This window comes from Danio rerio, chromosome 13 (genome assembly GCF_049306965.1).
Source record: "Danio rerio strain Tuebingen ecotype United States chromosome 13, GRCz12tu, whole genome shotgun sequence".
NCBI lineage: Eukaryota > Metazoa > Chordata > Actinopteri > Cypriniformes > Danionidae > Danio > Danio rerio.
The window spans coordinates 11132550-11154995 of NC_133188.1; the positions used below are offsets into that span (position 1 = coordinate 11132550).

Consider the following 22446-nt stretch of genomic DNA (forward strand, 5'->3'; position numbering starts at 1 on the left):
CCCCAGATGAACTCTCTTAAGACTTGAAGTCAAGCTGTGACATGCTGTCTGGGCTATTTTGAAGTGCCTTTAAGGAAAGTAATTTCACTCTGCGGTCAGCGTTGAAATGCATCTCGGCCATGCAAGTACAGCTCCTGTTTCTTTAAACGGAAAAATCTAATTCTCAAAAACATTTTGCCAAAATAGGGTTTCAATTTCGTATTTGAAATAACCAATAAGATTTAACAACAATTGCCTCTAAATGACACCCTTTCCTAGACACCCTCTATTATGGCTGTTTCTGAAAAAGGCGATCAGACATTATCCTGTAAATCAAACTATGTAACTACTGTAAGAATCAATAACTTGTTTATCTTCTGAATAACGCCACGTCCAATCTCAATAATCAGTCAATTCCAACTTATTCCTGTTCACAAATCTGTTCCCAAATTTACAACAACCTCTGTTTACAAGTTTGTGGGAATTCAATCTGATTTGCATTTGAAGACCCAACAATAACAAACAATTAATTAAAACACACTTGATGAAAAACTGTTGCTAGAATATGGATTTCATTGTCATGCAATTGTTACAATAATATAACAATCAACCATCATCCAGCGCCTGGTTTACATTTACTTTCTACATTATGGCTCATTTCCACTGACTGGTACAGTACGGTATAGTTTGGGTTAGTACAGGTCACCTTTACCAGGCTTGCGTTTCCACTACCAAGGGTACCCTTTTGATGGGCGTGGTGTATGACAGAAAGTTTCAGTCGCATCATTCTCGCTCAAGGAAATGTCTACAATAAAACTGTACAGGTCGCTCACATATCATATGAAAAGCCCTTCTCACAAAACAGATGCTTTACACACGTAAATACTTCTGTATAAATGTTTATTACTAACAGCAGATCAATGACAGCGCGAAATAGCCTACTGTAACGTCTGTAATCATATTAAATAAATAAATAAACATATATAGACACACACAGCTCCTTACAGTCCCCTGAAACAGTCCAGCTGTTACCTGAAAGTTACCAACTACAGAAAAACTACACACAGCATACATTTAGTCCTTAATTAGGTTCAAAACAAAACAAAATATAGCCTACAATCTGTGAAAACCTCTTTTCTGTGTCTGTAATCTTACAGAAGCACATGTAACCCCTGTTAAAGAGTCATTCTGTCATTCCAAGTTCATATTAGTCCAAAAGGTGATGATTAAAAATTAAAACAAGGCAGTTTGTTCACGTTTGCTGAAGAAATAATGTCCTCCTTTTTTCCCGGCTTCTCCCTTTTTTCGCACTTCACTCTCATGTTTGTCAGTGTCTAACAGGATCGGGTTTCAATTGCACGTCAATAATCAAGCGCACGTTCTTATCATCAGGGCAAGAAGTTTGTCATTTCAGATATAGACGAGTAGCGAGTGCAAGGAAAGCGAAACCGCTCTGGCTTCAGAATGGCTCGTAAAAAACTACGAGGGACAGGGTAGATTCTGCTCTACTCCATGGCTTTGTGGCTGTTCATCAAGATGACAACAAGGTTTGTTTGAGCCCTGGTCGACCATGGCTCATTATTATATGTATATATAATTCCGCTGTAATCTCTCGGCTGTGTATTTTAAACATGGCGGCTCTTTTGTTTTCATTCTGGCTTGTTGCATAAGCGAATGAAGTATTTCCATAAACCAACAGCGTTCAGCTGCGTGTCTAGCTCTGCCTTCTGGTAACCTTTCTCAAGTTTGGTACCCTTTCGAAAGGGTGCCGAAAAAACTGATATGGTACAAACCGAACCATTCAGTACCACTCCGTGAAAACGGGCTATTAATCAGTGTTTGGGAAAGTTACTTTAGAAAGTAGTGCATTACAACGTTGAGTTACTCTCCAAACAAGTAACTAGTTGCGTTACCTAGTTACTTTTTTGATAATACGTTACATTACTTTTGAGTTACTTTTAGGGCGCTTTCACACCTGTGCATCGATTCAGTTGTTCCGAAACAGAGATTACAATTGTTACATTGTTGCTCTTTGCCCTTGGAGCGGTTCACTTTCACACTGCAAAGTTTCTAATCGGACCAAAAGAGCTAAAACAAGTCACGTGCGAGTAAACTCTCCTCACATTGATCAGAGTGTCAGGGTTTATTTTGCAGTGTCCCACTAAGCTGTCAGGAGAGGTGGTGGTTTGGTGGTGATTGACAGGGTGCGCGTGCGCGACGTGTCTGAGGAGAGATGCAGTGGGGAGGGGTGAGAAGGGTGCTGGACGATGCCTATTTGAGGACCGGGAGGGGGACGCGTGATTACCGGGAGATCATCACTCGTTTGCAGGCATCCGGAGACTCGTGAAACTTCCCCCCATACTCATAATTCTCTCTTCATATAGCCGTAAGCTTATTACATATCCATAAAACACTGTGATATAATCGCGGTCGGATCGGATCGCTTTCTCACTGCAATCGAATCGCTCCAGGGTTCGTTTAAATCGAGCCAAGACCACCTCATTCAAGCGATCTCGGAGCGATTACTTTGGCGCGGAACAGAGCGCGATTGCCCTGTTCACATATGCCAAACGAACCGCGCTAACTGGGCAAACGAGATACGTTCCGAAACAAAAGTGTAGGTGTGAAAGCACCCTTAAATACCTGGCTGAGGCTTGATCTCCTTTAGAACTTTTTTTCTTTCTTTTTTAAATAGAGGAGCTCTGCAATTAACAGCGCACTATATAACCTACACCTAAATTTACCTTAAAAAAAGTACACATTCACACATAAATAAAAAATATTTTAGGATAATGTTATCTTTAAGTAATGCCTTACTTTACTTGTTAATTAGAAAAGTTATATTAATATGTAACTTGCATTACGTGTAATACGATACGCCCAACACTGACATTGGTACTGCTAAACTTTCAAGTAATGTGACTGCAACAATATATATTTTGAAGACATAACTGTGCCTATGTCATGAAACACTAAATGGTTTCCTTTACCAATGAGAACTATTTAAGATATTGTATGCAACCCCCTTATATTATTCTCTTGGGTAAGCTCCCACAGCTGTTCCCACCAAGCCGGCCCATTAAAGATCTTGCCCTCAGCATCACTGTGACATGTAGTTACATTTTTTTAGAGGAGCACGTCCGGGTATGTGACGGTGTAAAAACTATAACAGACCTACCACTTTCACTCGATGTAGAAGTATAAATTGGCTTTAACAAGAGAAAGGAAGCTCTGTGGAAAAAAAAATAATCCTACATAAGCTAAGAAACTGTTCAAATTCAGTTTAAAAGGAAACAAATTCAAGGATGTGTTTACAGAGTAGAGTGAAAGTGACCGTTCTCATGGTGACCTTAGTGTCACAGGTTTAATCCTACAGTGCTAGTAGAGTTCTGGAACTCAGAACTCACAGCCAGCCAACAGTGAAATAAGGTCAGCTGCACTGCCAGATCAGTCACACGCCAGCTCTTTTTGTCCACAGGTTGCATATTCAATTCTAAGCAAACACTACATGAGTACACAAATAAATGTATAACAATTCCAGGTCCTTTCAAAATAGGGACAAATAGGTTACTTTAATGGTGAAAATGTGACTACTTGTACTGGAAAATGAGACATCCAAGTACAGACTAATCAAACTAACATGCAAGAACTGATTTTCCAACAGAGCAAACCTTTTATAAGTTAAAGCTTTAACAACATTGTGCTCTTTGAATAAGCAGTCAGTAATTTAATTGATTTAAGCTTAACAAGCTTTAACAAAACACAGTTATAGCTCTCAAATTATGTCGAACATGACAAAGCAAAGGCTTACAGTGCATTCAGTTCATTCAATGATTTGTTAGACAGTAATACTTGACAACATGAGACGTTTTGATTAGATTATTTGAACAATTGGTTTTGGAACTTGTTTTTTTTTTTTTTTTTTTTTTTTTTTTTTTTACACAGGTGGTTTTCTTATCACGTTGATCTCAAGTCTGCAACCTCACAAATACAATATTTCATTTGGGCTAATAAATAAAAATATTTTGGTGAATTAAACACTGGCTCTTCATCAACAATGACATATTACAACTTCCAGAGGAGAAATAAGCTGCTTTTGCCAGAGTAAGAACATTGCAAACACAAGCAAAGATGTTTTTATTGCAACTCCAAGCTCAAATTTAAAAACACATTCGAAGACTGTATGAATATTTTTTGAAGACTGCAATAACAATGTATCAAGAAACATTAGGAAAAATTGACAGTTTCTACAGAATTCATGCTTTAGTTACTACATCCACTCTCAGACAACTCTTAAATGTGCCATATAAAAATCTACATACAGATATAGCGTAATAAGAGCGGAGTACATAGAAATGACCATGCCATAAGCATCAAACAGCAGTGCTTCCTTTTTCTTGTGTAAATCCAACTAGCATAAAAACCTAGTGAAAAAACCTGGCCTATCGGAACAAAAAACAGACTGTTACACTACACACGGGACTATAAGTTAGTAAGCCCTCAACGTTTGCTTGTACTTATGGTCACATTCTACGTCAGCCAGACCTGCAGGTGCAGCAGAGTTATCAGAAGTCCGGCAACCAAATACAGACTGTTTAAGGGTGTCACGATCTTCCAAATCCTCGATTCGATTACATTTTCGATTCTTAAATCACTATTCGATTTTCGATTATGAATAATTAATTAATAACAAATAATTTATTTGTAGCCTACCATTTAAACTACCTGAACTGCATGGTCTTTGTTTTACCCATAAACAAATCATACAGTAAATGAATAAAAGGCAAGTTATACACGTAATAACCAAAATCTATCTATTGAATTAATCAATCTATTAAAAAACATTGGCTAGAATTCTGCATTTTAGGCTTAAATTATAGAGAGACATGGCAGATGAACTGAGACTGCATCAGATCGCAAAGCAGATCAATGTTGATCTTTCCTTCGAGCTGTCAGTGCGAAAATGAACAAAACAACTGGCCTAACACAACATATTAGAAGATTAAAACATGAAAAAAATTATCAGATAGTAACTTCGGTCAATTTTCCTAACGGATAAACCGAGATCAGGCTGGATAAACAGCTTTCGGTAATATTTTACCATTCTTTCACTTTCGCATTTACCGGTAAGAATGACATCTGGCCCTGCTCATCATTCTCTCTTTATATGCCGTATAAATGGCTATTACACAATCATAATACACTTTGATATAGCCTGGGTCGTTAGTTCGTTGCATTGTTTTGTTTTCTCACTACAATCGATCCGCTCAATAGGGCAGAGACCGTCTCATTCAGGCGATCTCGGACTGATTGATTTGGTGTGGATGCGAGCGCAGCTGCAGGATATATGCCAAACAAACCACGCTCACAGGGGAAACGAGACAGATTCCGAAACAAACGTCTATGTGTGAAAGCACCCTAAGATTGTATTTGCACACAATTGACAGACAGTCGCAGCACGCAGCTCTGCCTCGATCTGGCAGGCAACAAGGCAGCACTGTACACTGGCCCGAGCATCTCGCACGCTGGTCCCGGGCCATCGGGCAGTCCTTATTGTCGAGCCCTGAAAGTTTAAGCTCTGTCGACGGGTCTCCTGCCTCTGCACAGTTTAACAAGCACTTCAACAAGCGTGTTTTTTCCCACTTGGCAAGCCAAGCTGACGTGACATGGGGGCATGGCAGCATCGACGATTCTATTTTGATTCGATAATCGAAATTGAGCATAAATTTCGATCGATTTAGATTTAAAACCGAAATCGTGACACCCCTAAGACTGTTACCTAAATTTTAGGTTGATCTAAGCTTATATTATACTTACTAAATGGAACACTTTTATCTGAAAACAGGAAACACAGTGAGACCATAAAGCCAAAGAGTATAGGCTAAAGCTAGCCACACCACGTCTTTACAGATTGTTTACTATGAATTGCCAAGCAACAACAACAGATACCAAATGCAGTTCTGCACCAACCATCTGTTCACCTGCATGTCAGAACGCAAAATGAAGGATACACGGATTACACATTTATTTAGCACCCCCCGAAGAGGAATAAGGTATGTTTAATTTCATCTTCTGTTAATTTATCGTGTTTATTGTCAAATTTGTAGCATACTGCTGAGTATTGCTGTGTTTATTGCTGAAAGGACAGCAATAAGCTTAAATTTAACTCATCTGTTTAATGCAGAGGTTGATTTTTATTCCAGGCTGTGGTTTTAGACATGCATAAGATTTAAAATACAACTTTATAACATCTTTGTCAGTCTATTTTTTCTGAGTACAATTACATTTTAGCCTATATTTCATGCACAATGCAACAACAGAGCATTTTTTCTGGTGTATTGAAGAAAACTAGTTAAAATAAACCTCTCTATGATTTCAGATGAAATAATTTAACAAGGCATCAACACCATTTGCTAATTTTTTAAGAATCGAACCATTAATTAATGAAGCTACACTGAAATCTACATCAATGCAAATAAATCATAGGACACAATCAGAAACGCTTTTCAAGAACCAATATCCTAATAGATATTGGGATATTTTTAATAGGCTACCTCATGAGTTACAGGCATATAAATTATTTATATTTTGACATTCACCACAGCCATATAATAATACAAAGATTGACATATTTTTCGTTTTGTATTTTTACACTGTAATGCTGACATTTTTGATTAAACCCCCCACTCTAATTTGGCTTCAAATGTTCTATAAAAAGTACAATATTCAGTAAAGATTAGGGATGAACAGATACCTTTTTTTGAAACTGATCCGATCCCAATACCAAATTTCTGAGTTTTGACCGATACAAAGCCGATCCCAATATAGTGCAGTTTTGTTTTGTTTTTTGTTTTTTTTACTCAAATAATATATCTTCTTTAGTAAAAATAACAGACCTATATACCTAATGTATAAAAGAGACAACACAATCTAACTAAAAACATGATGATTGCTAAACTAGGCTACACTATTTGAGCATTCGGTATGACGTTGATCTGTTGTGGTCCAGCTTATATTTTTTTTTATATTAAGATTTTTCTTTGAAATCTGTAATAGACTACCAATATTGACCCCAATCAAAACACAAACTTCTTTTATTTTATTCAACGACTGTTGAAATATTCAGTTTCTGAGTAGCTTATATTAGGCCAAGTAATTTCTGTTAATGACATTCCATATTGTGCCCGTCAGTTTCACTTTTATTAATTTAATCAATTAATGAATGTAATTGATCACAAGAAGCCAGGCTTTAAACTATTCGCAACACTGAAAGTATTCAGTAGTCGGAAGGATATGAGAAAAGAAACTTTTAATATTACAGAATTATTTTTTGAAGCGGCGCACACAGCGTCTGCGCTGCCGGTGCGTGAACGAAGCGCTTGATGCATCACTAGCCGCGTTTCCACTATCGCGCCTAAAGCGAGCGAGCCAGGGCGAGCCAAGGCCAGTGGCGTTTCCACTGTCACTTCCGGGGCCTAATCGGGCCAAAGCGGGGCTTTCTTGGGGCCAGCGGCCGGCCTTTTTCGGCCCGCCGAATACCTTGGGCCAAAGAGGGCCAGCCGGGGCTTCGGGGCGGAATGAAAGGAGAGGCGGGCACAGTTTTCCGATCGCACACGAGTACATGCGCCAAACACATAAACAAACAAATAAATAAGAGAAAGGAAACATCTGGAACAAATTATAGGCTGGGGTCTTTTTTGCATATGATCGCCCTTATGGTTCTCTTTTAAATGTAAGGTTGTTGCATAAAACGATAGTTTTAAAAAGTCACTTTTCTTTGCTGCATCTCTTTGATGTTTCAATAACGCATACTAATCTTTACACCATATTAAAGACACAGCAGACAGTAAAGGATTTCAAGAAGTTTTGTCAAGTTTAATAAGTGTTTTTGAGCGTTTAGATGCCTGTGTATGTGTGTGAGACCGAGGAAAAGAGCGCTCCATTCATAGCTCTGTTAATGCCGCGAGCGGCTTTTTTCTTTTCTTTTTATTGTTTTAATTTATTTTGGAGATAATACACTATATGAATACAACAGAAAAACATTAAACTTTACAATTTTCATGTCCGCTTTTGTAGGCTCAAAACAATAGTGTCATATCTAGATAAAATAGCCTAAGCTATATTTAAATAATTTAAAGAATTACAAATATCAGATAGGCCTATAATAAAATCACATTAAATAAATAAACCAATATAAAACTAACAAAAGCTATAGCTAAAACAATTAGGTACTATATCAAACTGTTTCAAATTTATATTAAACTTTCATTTTTCAAAAGCCTCTTGAAAAAAAGATTTTTTTAAAAATAAATAAACACCGGAAAATGTTTTAAATATTATTTATAAAGTATTTGGATACGATGATATTAATCAAATCATGCAAACAGAGCATTTTCGGGGTAAGTGAACGCAGAAACTATAGGCGACCTTTTTTTTCTGTCTTCCAGCTGCGCAGCACTTTTTTGACGGGGAAAACTGCAAGTTCAAAATGTGTTCTGTGTCCTCAAACAAGTGTGTATGCTTTTATATAACGTGGTAAAATTAAAAAAGGAAATTTAAAATACATAAAGAGCTTTATTAGTGCATAGCTGCTGAGCACAACGAAATATAGGCAATATTTTATTACGTGCTGCTCTTATGTGCTGAAACACTGAACACTTTCCTTTACTTAAGATATAATAAGCAACATCTTTAAATAAAGGGAATTACCTATTAAGTGTCGTAAAGCCTATAGGGAAAAATAATCATGTTTCAGTTCTCTCCGGAGCATTTGGGATGAAAGTTGGACAGCGTCTGTCTAGAGGATGTTATAAAATACATTTTATATCGAGTTATTAACGGAGAATTTTATATATGTGGTGTTATATTATTATGGATGTGTGCGCTCCCTGTGCTAGGTCCCTGCAATGGCAAGACCACTGGATTTCGATGCCAGTCAGTCGGCGAGTAAATGAATATGATGAATGAAAACACACAGGCATGTGCGTATAGACATGCGTTGTACTACTGTACAGTAACGTGTCATTTGTTTGTTTTGGTTGTCCTATTTTAATAGTTTCGTGATGATGTGATGGTGTGCTTTATCTGCATGATTCTCGCTGAAGTGGGCGGTTTGAGTGACGTTCGATTCGGGGGATGTTCTGGGGGCGGGGTTTGCTCACGCGCTGCAAGCTACTAGCCCCACAGTGGAAACGCGACATGATTTCGGCCTCACTGCTCAACCTCCCAGGCGATTGGCCCAGCCTGGCCCGATATAAGCCCTGGCTCACACTGGCCTGATAGTGGAAATGCGGCTACTGAGACACAGCGCGCAGCCCTCCGGTATCTGTGGACACTTTCAAAACTTAGCAGGACAATGAGATGAAATCAGTGCATTGAACAAATGTCCAATGTATTATTAAGCCTTTTCTAATTTAAATTTTCAGGTAGGCCTACTTTGTGTGTGAAGAGCATGTAATAACTCTCTCTACACCAGTGCTGCGAATACGATCTGCTGATCTTACAGACATAGTGCAACATGATTTAGTTCAAAATGAACCCGTTTAATGCAAAACTAAAAGCATTTCTCCACTGATTACTTATATTAACAGAAACAAATAGTCTTGAAGAAAGTTTTGTGTTATCATGAATGCGACTCATGAATGCAGTTTAAATTGTGAATAGAGAATGATTGACAGGCACAGCAGAGGGAATTGCTGAACTGAACATGAATTTAAGCACTTGAATATTCATCTGTACTTCACATTAAACTTTGGAATGGCTTCAGAACTTTTGGGATATAGAGATACATGACAACTTTCTAGTGTCTTATAATAGGCTACATTCATGGTCATGGTCAAATAACGGGATCGGTGCTTCCCAAGTAAAGATACATCAACAACGTTAGACATACTGCTTTTCATCATGATTTACATCTTTCTTCATGAAAAAAGGTAATAAGTAGGGACTTCTGCTTGAGTTGACACAGAATGACCCAAGAATACCACATGACCAAGCAGACCCAACAATAAGCAAAAGGGTTTTGGATATGAATAGAGGATGCTGGTTCGTACACCACAGCGAACCCACTATTGCTCAGCAAACTGCAGTCATGTGGTATGCAATGGCATCACAGAACAGCATGTCTGAGTGTCTGGGCTGGCCACACCTCACGCCTACTCCACTATAAATAAACCCAGATAGGATTGCATACAAACCCCCATCCGTTTACTCAGATCCTCAGCCTTTATGTTAGACTCAGAGACTCAAGTCTACATCAATAGAAAATTGCCCTAACGCAGCCGAAATATCGCACTTCATACATGTAATATCTCACTCACTTAAACCAAAAAGGAATAAAAAGTTCAAAAAAAATATCAAACATGAAAAGTACTGCACTCACAATTTACTAAACTAGACACCCCTAAACATGGTACATTTATATGACAATGAAATACTAAAAACAAAAAAGAATTCATTTTCTTTCAAAAGATTTACTCGAAATTCTCATTTCCTAGTGGTGTAACAGATCACAAATGTCACAGTTTGGCTCACATTATGATTTTTTAGTCACGAATCAAACCATTTTTGGATCACGCAAACAGGGGAAGAGACAAAGCTTTCCATTACAAAAACAGTAATGCAAAAAAAACTGTTGGTTTTAACAAATTGAACCTGTCATTTTATAATAAAAAAATCAGCTGAATAAAAACAAATTGTAAAATACTCAGTACTGTTAAAAATGCACGGTTACTACTGTTGCTGATAACGCTTAATGTAGAAATCTAACATTAAAATTTGTACAACCCATATGTTTTTAGTCTCATTTTCAAGAAATGATTCTGTCATTCACTTATCAACTTCATGTTTCATTGTTAGATTGATCATTTTTTAATCTAATCTTTTTCAATCACAGATTTGAATGCAGCGATTCGAAGCATTAATAAACATATGCAAATTACCAGCATTTATAATTTTTGTTGTGTGGCTGTTGAAATCCTGATCTTTTAATGATTAATCGTGCAACTTACACTAAATGCATTGATGCAAGCTAAACAAGTACTGACAAAAACACCTTTAATGAAACCCACCACAACCCAAATAGCCTACCACAACTTCTTCCATCGTCATTATATTTTACAAGAAATCCTAAAATATGTGACTTAAATATCACGAGAGGCAATCTCTCTGCTAATCGCTACACATTTAGGATTAATCTACAAGTAAAAAAAATGTATTCATTTGCGGGTCACGTTCCGAACTGTGGGTTGTGATCCACACGATGATCCGCACATGGATCCGCACATGATACAGAAACTAACCCTTAAAAACCTTTTTTTTGTTCATGTACTTTGAAAAATGAACTATACCTTTAAAACATGATTTGTTGTTGTTGTTCCAAGAAGATACAACTTTCCTGAGTAGAGATGCTTTTTTATATATATGGTTCATGTAAAACTAAATATGATGCTGACTATTACAAAGAAAGCAGCTCTAGTTAAACTAATCAAGAATAAACAAATCAATTAATCGATAAGTCAAGAAAAAAAATACAATAATTTTGCAATGCATAATAGATGTCAAGAAAACTCTATTGGACCAAAAAGTTTCCAAACATTCGAAAATTAATAATTGCAACCTCAATTAAACCAGTTGAAATGGCGAACAAAAGTGCATAAGCTATTCGGAAAATACATAATGTAAAAGCGCACATAAACAGCACCTGTGCCCTGACTCCACATTAGCTCCGCTTTGATCGCGCACTCTGTTTAGCATCACAGTAAACTAAAAAAGCCTAGATGATAATAACTCATTGCCTATGAATGCGTGCGCATCCAGAGGGCTCGCTGTGCCAAAGCAGTAAAACAAACAAATAAAACGCATCCTGCAGAGACAGGAAGTGAGCTAGACCTTTGAAGAGTGTTTCAACATTGGGACCCAACAAAAGAAAAAGCAACCTGGTCCTAATTGTCTCTTTATTTTTAGACCACCTGTGCCCAATAGTGACTTTCATCCACCATCACCCACGTCCATTTCCCATCTCTTCATTACAGGAAGAAAAATAAGGCACTGGCCAATGAATTTTCAAGATCAAGTTCAGGCTATCATCCAGAGTCCATTTTTACAACATCCACCTCTTATCAAACTGGAACATATCTAAAAGCTAACAACAGTAAGAGTTCTATTAATATCCTACATTAGAAACTCGCTAACATGGCAAGTCAGTTTATGACCATTAAAAAACCTTACCTGACCTGACATTGGCCTGCATTCAGAGTAGAATGTCCAGATGACAGGTTGGTCATAGAAGATTTCTACATTCCAATGAAGTGAAGAGCAGTTCAACACACTCCTGAGATCTATGGCACTGCAGTGATGTAACCATTGGACCACTGTCATATGTTCCGTTTCCATGTCAACAGAGCCTAGAGTGGCAGCTAAGAGTGGTTTCTATGGTAACAGAGAGCTTCAACAGGGCACTTCAGTGCATCTTTCATGTGACCAGTCCCTTGGAATTGCAAACGCAGTGAGAGAGCCGACCATTGAGGCTCAATTCTAATTGTATTAATTGAACTGAAAATAGAAGAAGCTGGCAAAGTTTAATGTGTGAAAAAAAAAAAATCAATCAACAATGTTGAGATGGCTCTAGGCATGGGCCAGTATAAGATTCTGATGGTATGATAACCTTGGATAAAAATATCACGGTTTCACGGTATTGTGATTACTTATCTTAAATGTCTGGGTAAAAAAAACTAACTTTTTTCCCTTTTAAAGACGAAAAAGTATGAAGACGATGAAGTATATTTCATTTTGAGAAACATTAAAAATATTTTTGAATGGTAAACATGTCAGGCTTAATGAATTATTGACGTCTGATGTCTATATTTGTTTCAAACACACAGATATTTTTACAATTTAAAACAGCATAGTTTTGACTGTTTTAAAACTGATAAAACCTTGACTGTTCCAAACCGCGGTATACCTTGAAAACGGTTATCCCATGCCTAGATGGCTCAATACCATTTTGGATACAGTTCTATAACCAGAATGCAATACCTCGGTATCAACGCTAAAACGATTCCAAAGATTAGTGGTCCCAACCCCCTTTTGGAGTATCGATTGGTACCGGGCCCCCCAAAAAAATCATTAATATTTTCAGTTTTATTTATTATCCGAGTCTGAAAAATCTTTTATTAAAACTGACCGTATTCTCTTGGTTACATCTCGGTCACTCGAGTGCCAAAATTTAACCCAAACGCAGCAAAATGAGTAAGAAACAGACGACTTTGAAAACTTTCAATGCCTAGTGAAGCACTCGCGAACTGCCAAGAAAAGATCAACTCCTGGAGAAGATGGCGGCCGTTCACATAGTGTCTTTTCCATGAACAAGTCCCTTATTTTCAATTAAATTAAATTCAATTCACCTTTATTTGTATAGCGTTTTTACAATGTAGATTGTGTCAAAGCAGCTTCACATAAAAGATCATAGTATCCAATGCAGGAGCACAGCTTGTGCACTCATATTGGGAGTGATGCGCCAAACAAAACCAGTTGAAAACATGTTCAGAATGCTGCGTGACAAGAACTGACCATATCAGCTTCATATTTTGTATGGATTATACACATTTCGATAGACTAATTATCTAAAAAAAAAAACATTGCAGTGCTTTTTAAATTCTCTCCATAAACAAAACGTCCTCTGAAAACGGCTGATGGTCGCCTAGAAATCTACGAACTACTATTCATTCATTCATCTACGGACCATTATTCATGTCCCAAAAACTTGTGTTGAGAAAATGTTATTTTCTATTATGCACGTATTATAAGATATTTTTTATTCAAAGAATACAACAAAATTTTTCTCTCAGCTGCTTCATTTTAGTGGTAAGCGTTATTTGTTAATTGATATATATTGATTGTAAAATTTGCCTCATTTAAAGGGCACCTATGGTGAAAAATCTGCTTTTCAAGCAGTTTGGACAGACATGTGTGTAGGTATAGTGTATAGACCGTCATATTGGGGTGATATAAACACACCCAGTGCTTTTTTTTTTCAATTTAACAACATAAAAACGGTATGGACCAATTGGAGCGGTTTTCAGAGTGACCGCAACTTGATGTAGAAGTGGGAGTTTTTCAGCGTGTGAGTTAAAGCATTGTCTCTAAAGGAACACCCTTGTTCTATTTTTAGATGTAAGGCTCATTGGGCTCAACACAAGATCAACATTCACCACATGATCGCTGTAATCTGAATTATTGTTTGTAACTTTAGGTAGATTTGCAAACCTGTGTACTTTTCATTGCGTCTACCCTAAACTTCAGCCGTTTGCATTTTTCACGGTCAAAGAAGCTACCTGTGATCTTAACTAGGTGCAGCTGGAAAGTGCGAGCGCGTTGCCTCACATGCACGTCTCTCCATTGGACATAAAATAACGAACTTGCCTGCAGGTCGCACACCAAAAGCGCCGCTCTGAGCGTCACGCCACACAGCGCCATGCATTTTAGAATTCTTAACAGGTTTCTATCAGGGTATAGACAACGGCGCTTCAAGTCGGCGGCTGTCCGCGGCACCCAGCCACGATTCGGGACACTTCATGTTTCTGCCGTGCCACAGAGTGCCATCTGAATAGTTTCAATTTAAATAACATCCGAATGTGCTGGTATGCTGTGTCGCAGCTCAGAGCAGCACATCCAGGTGCCTCAGTCAAAGTTAATTCAGTGTGCGTGGTTATTAGTCTCAGTGTACATGCTTGGCACTTTAAACTAGCACACAATTGGCTGTAAAACTATACAAAGACACAAATAATTTTGTACTCTCTGCTTGGTCTGTGTCCGAGTCATACATGTAAGGCTAAATGCTGGTCCTCTCACTCATGTTGCTTCTCTCTGTCTGCCTGTCTGTTGTCAAACACAGAGCATGGGAGATCTTGGCTCCACCCCTTGTTACATTGGGTGGGAAGTCAAAATTAATTTTCATGTGAAGCAACACACCCCTTAAACAGCGAGCTGTGTATATGTCCCCAAAATGACACTTTAACACATTATAATGAAAAAATCTGAACTTTATTTTGAACTGAACCTAAACTGGCACACTAAGAAGAACCATAATATTAATAGCATATCATAAAAAAGGGGTAAACTATGTGCCCTTTAAATTCACTTAATATATGATTTTGAAATGCAACTGCAATTATTAGAAGACCAAAACTGGTTCTAGCGTGTAACAAGTAAATTTGAGCTTTCTGTGTATTGATGTTGATCAGTTTTCTTAATCTTCATTTGTGAAAAATTCATGAAATCACCTGTCAATCTATAAATTTGCTAAAAAAAAATTGGGATGAGCAAGTGCTTGGAAATGTTTATGTGCCTGAACTTCGTAATTGTAACGTGTGCAAACATATTGAGCAAAAATTATGATGCTAAACCATTTCAAATATAATATGTACTGCTATTTTTCCAATACCGGTGTACAGCACATCTCTAGAGCAATGTTGCAATACCATTTCAAAACATTTAAGTTTTGTCAGGCTCCACTGACATCATGTGCTCAGTTTATGCATGAGAAATTTTAAAGGCTGATGTATCAAACATCAGAGTCCTTAAATGGGCAGTGATTTGTAAATGCCGCACTGGCCTTGTGTTGTCTTGCTTTTGGAGCATTAATTACAAAAACTTATTAGATCAATACAAGAGCAGCTGCATCATTACAGATGATTTACAACCAACTGGAGGTGCATTTTGAGATGTAGTCAACGACTCTGAAAAGACAAGTGCCTGTAAGCAATGACAAAGTCCATTACATTACAACATCAGGAGTAAAAATAGTCGACTTTTACATCCACAAGTATCAGTGCACAGACAGAAGTGTAATTTGAAATGTAACGATTGTTGGTATAGAATGCAGGCTGATCCTTTGACTCAGCAGTTTTTTTTTGTTTATGCAGCACATCGATTTTCCTTTAAAGAGCCCATATTATGGGTTTTTGAAAATTCCCCTCCATGTAGTGTGTAACACAGCTCTACGTGAAGTGAAGTATCCAGCTAAGGCTTAAATATGTTAGTGTACAGTGTTTAAAACTGTTGATTCATCTATAAAAGAGTCGACTCATAGTGCTTCGAACGAGTCGCCTTGATACAGAGTCATTAGGTGTTTCGCCATGACGTACGAACAAAACCCGGGAGATTTCAAACCTGCGGCCCCACCCTCTGACATAGAAACCCAGACACACACACACACACACACACACACACACACACACACACACACACACACACACACAAGCCGGTCGATTGAAGTCACACTGCAGATGGATATATTGAGTCTCTACCCAAAGATGAAACCTCAGCATTATAACCAAGCAGTTGGAAACTACTGGAAACTTCTGGAAACTACATGCTACAAAGAATACTTCATCGGCTTTTGTTAAAGGAAGGATCAGTAAAGAGTAACTTACTGATGGACGTCAGGATGGGTTTCTTCCTCCATTTCTCAAGTGTAAGTACGTGTGATTAAAGTTGCCTCGTTTACTCTAGCTTGCAAATGTATTTAGTTGTGATTTGTTACTTGTAACCGCGTGTACTGTATGAGGTCAACTCGCTTTATTCTCATATCGGGTGCAAAGCCACGTTTAAAACGCGACGCGTGCTGCTTTGTTTACGGAGCTCCGTGGAGGAGGAGTAGTGTGTGTGTCTGTGTGTGCGTGCGTGCGCGCTGTCGTCCAGAGGTGTGTGTGTTTGTGTGTGTGTGCGCGGAGCAGGGTTAAGTGTGTGTGTGTGTGTGTGTGCAATATGTGTGTGTGTGTGTGTGTCTGTAAAAAGAGCAGAGTGAGACAAGCTAGAAGATCTCCTCAACTGTTTTTGGAGTTTTTGCTCAATAAAATAGTTGGTCGTCTGTATTTTCAAGTCCATAGTCTGTATTTACATTGACCCACTGGCAGCTAAAATCCACGCCTACACTATCGAGCGTGTATGAACTGTGATTACTTTTATATTGCTGATTAGCTGTTGGGCATTTCACTCTCTTACTGAAGGCAGTCGACCAATCGCAACAGGCTGTCATTGGTCCAATCAGCGCAGATTAGCTTCGTGCTAAGGAGGGGTTTGGGAACAAATAAATCACTGGACGATTCATACAGGAGTCGCTGGGATAATTAGGTAAAAATAAATGCAGATTATAAGACCATGAAAGTGTTTTTTGACCTTGCATGCATATTAGACTGTTGTTGGAGACCCTTACAACCAAGATATGACCCTATTTCATGTATAATATGGGCTCTTTAATTGTGCTGCATGTCTCAGAACATTGCTAAGATGCTGCAATTTGCAAGAAAACAAATAAATAAAAAGGATATGGATTAGGGTTGGGCCAATAGACGATGGTCAACTGACACCACGATGCTGAGCAGGCATCACGATACTCCGCCCCGCCCCTGTTGCAAATCCACTCGCGAAAAATACAGTCAGGCCCTGTTTACACTAATAGGCCTTAGTTTTTAAATGGCATTTTAGAATGAAAACGACATCCACTCTGGCATAACATTTCTGAGCAGCCCTCCTTCCACACTACTGCTGAAAACCCACATCACGTGACCACACACACACGCACGCACGCACGCAAGTACGCACGCACACACACACACACACACTTAAGCTCTCGAGACAGCGGTTCAAGGCAGTAAGCTGGTCAGTAGACTGATTCAATCTTCTGCTTTTATGCTTGTACTTAGTAATTTTAGCAGAAACCTCAGATACTGTTGGCTGGTTCCTGTTGGTTGTGCATCTTTTTTACCAACCAAGTTTGTCGACGTCATTATAGCAATTAACTTAAAGAATTAACTTTTAAATTGTTTACATTTTTTAAATATTCATGATTAAAATAAATATTCAATCCCCAAAACTTCAACTTATAAAGGTTGTAACCATATAGTTATTAAAAAGTTTTGATTCATATTTCTATGTACTTGAAAAAATAAATAAATAAAAACTTTTCTAGATCACCTACTGAAAACATAAACATGACTTCTTTGTTTACTCTATCTCTCTAAAAGCAAATATGGCCCTCCACCTCCAGGGTCTCTGACCCCAGTGAGCTGCCCACGTGCCAGCCACTCTCCCAGGGTTTGCAGCCTGGGATCTTTAGGGTACCCTTGCCCTCCACCTAAAGAGTTCCTTACCCCAGCAATATACCCAGGGGCCAACCTCTCTCCCTGGATTTGCAATCTGGGCCCCAGAGGCCCCTCTTGCCCTGCACCTCCAGGGTCTCTGACCCCAAGAAGCTTCCCAGGGGCCAGCCACTCTCCCAGGGCTTGCAATCTGAGCTCCTTAGGGCCCCCTTGCCCTCCACCTAAGGTGTCCCTGACCGCAGCAAGCTACCCAGGAGCCAACCTCTCTCCCTGGACTTACAGTCTGGGTACCAAAGGGCCCCCTTGCCCTCCACCTCCAGGGTCTCTGACTCCATTGAGCTGCCCAGGGGCCAGCCACTCTCCTAAGGCTTGCAGTCCTTAGGGCCCCCTTGCCCTCCACCTAAGGTGTCCCTTACCCCAGCAATCTACACAGGGCAGAAGCCTCCCAGGCTGTTTTGGAATCATTTAATCAAAAGACCCTAAAGACTAAAGGCTAATTTATACTTTTTATAATTTATACATAATTTATGCTACGACACAGCCTTCACACGGCCGTATAGCCCTCGCCGTGGCTGACATGCACCTCTGAAAAAAAATATAACTACGTGTCGCAATGATGTGTAGTGCAAGCTCTGTCATTGGTCGGCTTGGTAGTGGTGATGAGTGTGGGCGGTGCTGAGATCCACAAAACTGATGGAGCAAGTGTTTACAAGATTTAAGTCACACGAAGGAGCTCTATATGGAAACACTTGTTTTGCATTTACCTTATGATTAAAGTTATTGCACGTTCGACGACTCGTGCCTCTGAATGAGTGAGTTTTAGCTACTTGTACATTAAGGTAGCGTTCAGAAAAAAACCAAACACCCACGAAGAAACCTGACACAGAGGAACATAAAAACCTACTGCCAGCAAGCGTTTCGGAAGTGTTATTGTAGAGCAACACAAGCAGCACGCAGAAATATAAATGCACGACTATGCATGCACAAGGTAGGTGAAGTATAAATCAGCCTTTAGGTATCAAATACAAGGTATGTGCACAGAGAAAAACATATCCTGGGTAAAGTGTTTCCTAGGCCAGGTTGCCAAAGTAGGGACATAAATGCCAAAATTAAACTGCCAAGCAGTACCTGTCATGAATTCAACCAAACTCACCATTATGGAGGGGGCATAATCACTCACGTAGGAGAATTTGTTATCACAATTCAAAATAAATAAAGAAACGTCAGCACCAGATCTGCTACATGAGCAAAACTGCAAGCCTTGAGTGCACAAAGTCTTCAAAATTCCATGCTTATTTTTAACATGCTTTTTAGAAATTTTAATGAATGCACTACTTCTACAACAGAATAGGGCTGGGCAACAAAATCAGTATCAATATTCATTGACTGAACACCATTGTCAATAACAATAAAAAAAAGTTCGGTCTGAAGTTTCCGTATAAAGCGCAATAGTTTATCAAAATGTGGCTGCTGAGTGAGTGTCTTAAAAGGAATGCCAATAAGCTGTCAATTTGTCATTTCCAATGGAGGCGCGCAGCTTACATGACACGCACATGGTGCTCAAGCGGCGAACACTTGATATTCACTCATTTTTCAGGAACACCTATCGGAACTTTTCTGAATGATTCATGCAAGTAGAACCAACTTCCCACTGCTTCACACTTTGTATGGAATATAACGATTTCAGTAACAGCAGACTAATTACCTCAGACAAACACAGTGCATCCAAACACTGCAGTGCTTTTTACTTTTCTCCAAAAACTTGCATTGGAATGGTTTTTGCATTTGTCTTTAAGAAAATGCTTGATAGATACCTAGTTATGAGAGAAGTCATAGAAAATGGTGAAGGGAACCACACGCTTGCCACTTCAAGCCAGAATAACAACGCACGTGAGTGGGGAGATTGTAAATAAAAAAAGCATGTAAGGATGTCGCCAGAGTGCCTTTTTGGTTTCTTTTCTTGTGCATCCCAGCCATTAGCACCCCACCTGAAAGATTTATTAGCATAGGGGTAATGTAGTCATTCAACTTCCCAACTTGTAATGATGCACTATGTACTTGAATATTGATTGTTAGCTCCTTTACTTGAAAGCTCAGATTTGGTTATCATAATTTGTTTTGCTTACAGAGTTTGAGGTTTATTTTATCATTATTACTGACACCTTACAAATGTTGACCAATGCACAAACTTAGTAACATTTTATCTATAAAGTTTAAGAGTCTCTTTAACACTTAAGTTTATTTTATTATAAAGAGATAAGATATTTTTACAGAGATAATCTGCAGCTGAAAGGACATCCGCAGCGTAAAACATATGCTGGATAAGTTAGCGGTTCATTCCGCTGTGGCAACCCCAGATCAATAAAGGGACTAAGCCAAAAAGAAAATGAATGAATGAATGAAATCAGATTTTTTTTTTAAATCTTTGTTTTTACTTTTAAAACTAAATTTGTCTCAGTAATGTTGTAAATTAAAATAAAGTGGTTAAATAACAAAAAATCCTAATATTACTAAATGTATTGTTAAAACACATTCAATAATTATTAATATCGAATGATAAGAAACATTATATTGTAATCATTTTTTTTTGCAATATCGTCCAGCCCATTCAACAGAATAAAGTAGAATAGTTCATAAGTATGCGATTTGGGACACAAACTTCATTTCTTTGAGAAAATGAATTAAAAACTAAATCAACCAAAAGACAGAATGTTTTCATCTAAATGATGTTTACATCCATTACAGACCAAAAAAACCTACAACAGACCAACAATCCTCTAAAAACTAAGCCCTAGCACTTCATAAACTTGCAGAGTTATTTTAGGTGTTCACATCATCTGTCTCAATGCTAGTGTCTATGTAAAGTGCCATCGGGGAATGAGGTAGGTGAAAACCTTCATGTCATACATTCTGCATAGCCCATAAACTATCGTGGATTACAAAAACCCTAAAAGCCTTTTTGATTAAACCATTAGCACACACAGCAGGCAAAGGTCCAAAATCCCAGTGAAAACAAACTTTACTGCTTGGGCAAACATGAAAGGAATTTAACTTCAAGCACTGAGCAGCACTCATCAGTAGAAGTATATTCTACAAAAAGTAACTACTTTATATGAGAATAAAAACTGCCTATAATGATACAGGAAATTACATGCTGATTCACCGTTTCTCACTTAAACCTAGTTGAGATTAAGAGAGACAAAGCATTTAAAATTCTCCGACATAGTGCCTGCAGGTTTCTATTTTGAGGCTGTGGATTTTTTATGCAGCTCCTACTATAAGACTTAAATTATTGTGCAATTATTAAGACACTGTACAAGTGTTGCACGTGTATAACAAGCCAGAAGCTAAATATAACATTGACAATCAATTCAAGGAAGAATCTGATTATTTAACAGATCAGCAGAAAAAAATAGCCTAAAGCCACGGTTACACTGCACTTTTCACCCCATAAACTTTCATTCATACGCATGTGAATACAGTTGACTGGAAATGCAAGCTGTGAAATTGTGATAAGAACGTGACCTCTCAGTACAAAAATTTGAAATTAGGAGAAATTGCTTGCTTTATCAACATATAATCATCTTGTTTTATCTTGACTCTTTTTCACAGCCACATACAACACAATATTGCATGCTCAAACTCTACTGTTATCAAGGCTTGGCTAATATTTATTCATTTTCTTTCGGCTTAAGGCTCGTGCACACAGAGACTTTTGCTCGCGTTTTCCGTCGATGTTTCATGCCTCGTGACTATATAAAGGGCATCAATGTGATTGTGCACACCAATGCTCAAAACGCCAGGTGCAAAAGCCATTTCACTGCTTTTATGCATTTATGTCACTGCTTTGATCTTAAATTTCATATTTTTGGAAATGCCAATAAAATTAAACAACACTCTCCTCTAAACATTTTAAATCACACAAAATCTGCATTTTCAGTTTGCCCCATATAATGGACATGTGCAATCGAAGGGAATAAAATCACAACACTGACCGCTTTTAATGCTGTTTCTGTTTACGTCAATTAATCTGATCAGGTGTGTTTATATAGGGTTGAGCTCCAACTGAGTTTGAAACCCGTTCTAAATAATACCTTGCTTGATTGCACGGGTCTTATGAAGTAATTTCGAACTTGGTCTTGATGACAAATCTTGTCCCAAAAAGACAGAAACCTCTTTGTTTACTAGTTTGTGGGCGTTTGTGTAGTTTCTGTCATGTGATGCACATTTGACGTAATGGACTGTACCCCGCGTTAATTTCATAAAAATTACAAAACCAGCGAACATTTGTTTTCTAGTGTAGTTGGTTCTGTTTTTGAAGCAAGCATTCACTGAGAATCCAGTGCATTTGCTGACACCAGAGGGT

At 38.2% G+C, this 22446-nt stretch overlaps 1 protein-coding gene across 6 annotated transcripts in view; it reads right to left on the reverse strand.

Moving 5' to 3' along the window:
• Nucleotides 1–22446, reverse strand: part of ppm1ba (protein phosphatase, Mg2+/Mn2+ dependent, 1Ba) — a 47481-nt gene that overhangs the window by 16902 nt on the left and 8133 nt on the right. For 2 of the 6 annotated variants that reach the window (XM_068224917.2, XM_073919305.1), the window contains exon 1: nt 12213–12327. The exons of 2 other annotated variants lie outside the window; for them this stretch is intronic. The gene's annotated coding sequence lies outside the window, so the exon portion shown is untranslated. Of the gene's footprint in view, nt 1–12207; nt 12328–22446 lie in introns of those variants that run through there. 2 more of the 6 variants (XM_068224916.2, XM_073919303.1) reach the window with 1 other exon arrangement.